This window comes from Cibotium barometz, chromosome 22, assembly GCF_041138505.1.
Source record: "Cibotium barometz isolate CiBa-2024 chromosome 22, ASM4113850v1, whole genome shotgun sequence".
Taxonomy (NCBI): Eukaryota; Viridiplantae; Streptophyta; class Polypodiopsida; order Cyatheales; family Cibotiaceae; genus Cibotium; species Cibotium barometz.
The window spans coordinates 22,604,939-22,609,189 of NC_141067.1; positions in this window are offsets into that span (position 1 = coordinate 22,604,939).

The window sequence follows — 4,251 nt, forward strand, 5'->3', positions numbered from 1 at the left end:
GGCTTGGCTCCTTTTCCCTACTTTCTCTACCTAGAGGTAGGGGAGATGTTTATGGATAGAATAATATAGTCATTATGTATGGTCAAGCTCTTGTATCAGGTGTGTGACATGAGAGTTTAACATGTTGGCATCATTATGATTGCAATCTAAGAGCCCAAATCATCATACCGAAGGTCAAGTCTCACTATTAGTGGACACTCCACTCCGAAGGGCATTTGTTGGATATTTTGGAGGCTATTAAATGTCTAGTGGTGTGTGATCAAGATAGGGATTTGGTGCCTATATGAATAATTACACATGGTGGATTTATTATCATAATACAAACATTATTGTGATGTGGAGTCTCTGTCAATTGTTGGCTATCACATCTCTCTCTATCTTTTAATCTCTATCTCTCTCTCTCACACACACACACAAACGAGCACCATGTACATGGCCTGATCTCCATCACTTTTTGCACAACTTCTTCTCCTACACTCACATCCTCCTCACATCATAGACATTTTCCAACCCATCATAGCGTGAGCTCTGGTCCCATGATACCAATAGTGTTTTGGGGAGGATCTCCCCTTGTACTATAATTTATAGGATTTGCAACTGCATTAAAATTTGGTATACATACTATTGAAGCATAATCCATGCCAAAGCTTGATGCATTTCATTCACACTTCTAGCAAAAATTCAAGCCTAACTGTGATGCATTAGATCAAAAACTAATTGTATTGTATAAGATATGGAGAAACCCATGTCCTAAAATGTAGTCTATTTCTATTTATATTTTCAAATTATGGTTTGCCTCTATATCCTCTATCATGTATGTTTCTATATATTTATTACACAAGTTCTACTCCTACACTCGCGTCATGAACATCTTGCACTGACCGTAATAACATGAGCTCTAAACATGTTGACACTAATACAATATGAGAGCCTTGATCCATACTACTCCCATTAATCAACTTTCATTAGTAAAAGCCTTCTTTTCCTCTTTGCCTAAGCACACTCTATCAATGTTTTTCTCTGTTCTCCCTCTACAGAGCATCACTCTTTGAGATTTTTAGTGTGTTTTGAAGATAACACACAACTACCTGATCACCTCAAGGGGCTTATCCCAACTTAAAGAAAAGATGGGAGAAAATGCATCACAAACCAATGCAAAAACATAGATATCAGGGGTGACATGTAAAATTGATCAATTAATTTTAGGGCATTCTAACTAATTGTACAAACTAACCACATCTTAAGTTTGAATGCAAACCATTTACTAATCGAGTGATAAACCCTAAGTACCTTGAGTGTTTTGAAGTTTGTCGGTTCCAAATCATTGATTAGTGAGTTGCTATTCTCATATATATCCACCCCCTTCATTTGATTCTTTAATTGATTCCTCTTGCATATGCTCTTAAGGGGTGACAGCATAATCCAAAAATTAGAGGCATTGCTTCAATAGAAATTTGAGGCTTTTCTCAAATATGGAAAAAGGTCAACAAATTAAAGCTCCCGATGCCACAAGAAATTAAATTGGGGCTTTTCAAAAAGTAGGGTAAAGTTGGCCTAATTACAATTGCTACCGCATCAGAAATTTGGGGCTTTTATCAAATATTGAGAAAATCATCCAAATGAAGACCCTACACCAATAACCATTTTTAGCATTTCTCTTCTAAGGCATGTCTTCATGACTGTGTGTGGTAGACCTTAGAAAATTATTAAAGTGATAAAAATAATCTTTAATATATTTGATAAATCACCGTAAGTAGAGGTATATCTAGTACTATAATCCAAACAAGTTACAAATTCATAAAGTAGGTTCCTACATTTTAGAAAAATGATCTCAACTCATTATGAATTTCTCCCAATCCTTAAATAGTATTTAAGAGATTAGAGCTTAAGGTTTATGGTTTAGAGCTTAAGGATTTGAGGTTTTGGGTTTTGGGTTTTGAGTCTAGGGTCTAGGAGTTAGGGTTTAGGGTATGGGTTCTAGGATCACACATTGCCTTTAATATGTGTGTGTGCGTGCGTGTGTGTGTGTGTGTGTGTCGGACCCGCATGTGTGTGTGTATGTGTGTGTGTGTGTGTGTGTGTGTGTGTGTGTGTGTGTGTGTGTGTGTGTGTGTGTGAGAGAGAGAGAGAGAGAATATCTAAATATAAATGTATGTGTGTTTGTGTTTAAGTAAGATAAATAAATTGAGGGAGTAAGCTGATAAAAGCGAATTTGTGTGCATGCATGTGTGTGTGTTTGTGCGTGTGTGTGTCCGTGGGATGACCCTCTTTTAAGATCGAGAGAGGCATCTTTCAATACTATATGTGGGATGATTTTATGTTAGAATTGAGATGAGTCTCACATCAAGAAACACTTTTTTAGGTACATCTAATATGAATATACACGTACATAATTAGATGCACATACATGTAGGAAGTTTGGCATTTAAAAAATGCTTTGTTAGACCACCTTTCGTACATGCGACGGCCAAATGAGCATCCTCCACGACAAGGTCACCAATTTATCATTAATTTAAAGATATATCATACATTCATGTCTACACTTTATTATCTCAAAACTCAACTATTTACTTATATAAGTGCTAGAATATGTCATTCGCCTCAATGGTAAATGACTTGTGGTACCATCATAATTTCTTCAAGATGAGGATTTATAGTAATCCTCATTCTAAAACTCTTGAGATGGTTTAATGTATTTGAAATCTCTTTCTCTCTCTCTCTCAACCCTCATTTTTTCCCTTCCTCATTCTTAAACACACACTCTCTATCTATATCTCCATATCTCCCTTCTGCCTCTCAATCTCTCTTCTCACTCCCTCTTCTCTCTTTCTCTCACTCTCTCTCTAACCTCTCTCACTCTCTCTCTAACCTCTCTCACTCTCTCATGCATAAACACATTTGCTTACTTCAATCTCTCTCTCTCTCTATCTCTCTTACATGGATGAGCCTTAAAGCGCATCTAGAGCATTTTGGTAACAAGCTAGAGAATTCTTGGGGTGACTCTAACTGCCTACATGTAGGGGACGCCACCTTCTCGATGTCCAACTTGCTGATCACACCTTTCTCTTACACTCTCTCCCTTTCTCTCACTCATTCACCTCTCTCTCTCTCTCTCTCTCTCTCTCTCTCTCTCTCTCTCATTCACACATGCACCCACACATCGCTCTCACTCACACACACACATCACCTCTCTCTCTCTCTCTCTCTCTCTCTCTCTCTTACATGCACACACACATGCCTCTCTCACATCACCTCTCTCTCTCTCTCTCTCTCTCTCTCACACACACACACACACACACACGTGCGCGCGCGTGCACACACACATTTATCTCTCACTCACTCACACACACACACACACCTCTCTCTCCCTTACACACACACACACACACACACATCCCTCTCTCACATCACCTCTCTCTCTCTCTCTCTCTCTCTCTCTCTCTCTCTCTCACACACACACACACACACACACACACACACACACACCCACTGACCTGGTAGGACGGCCTGAGCTAAGGGCGGGGACTGGTAGAGAAGCAACGAGATGGCGGCAGGGATGGCGATCGTGCGTTGATGGAACTTCAAGCAAATGGCTCCTCCGAATTCACAGGAGCCATCTATTTTGGGTTTTTTTTTTAACTTTCCAAGGCATTGTGTAAGCAATGCATCTATTATAATGTCACTTAAGCGATGCTTTGTTGTTTACAAGTGTTGCTTCAGGCATCCTTTATCTGATGCGTAGTAAGGTGTTGCTTATGCAACCATGAGTGCGACGGGGTTAGCGCGACACAACATTCTCACCTTCAGAATGCATCGTTTATGCAAGATTTGTCATCATTTAAATGACGTGTTTGCAAAAACCTGTCATTTTGGGCCCATCTTGCTAAGGCAGGGGATTTGTTGTAGTGAGAGGACCGTAGGAGGCAATGATGTGTAGTAAGGCTAGGCGCACGGGAAAGTAAAGCAGCTTGGTCACAAGGCGAGCCCTCCCTAGGTTAATCAAGGCACAAGAAAAAGCATAGCATGCATGAGCACTAGCCAAATGAGCCCTAGTCAAGTAATCAAGGCACAAGTAAAAGCATAGCGAGCATGAGAGATGTAAGAGCTATATGCATAGACCATAAGATCTCTATGCAAAGAGATATAGAGCTCTATACTAATAGATATATAGATAAGAGATTTTTGTATAAGATCTCAATACTAAGAGCTCATATGCTCAAGTACTCTCTATACTTAGAGCTCATATGCTCA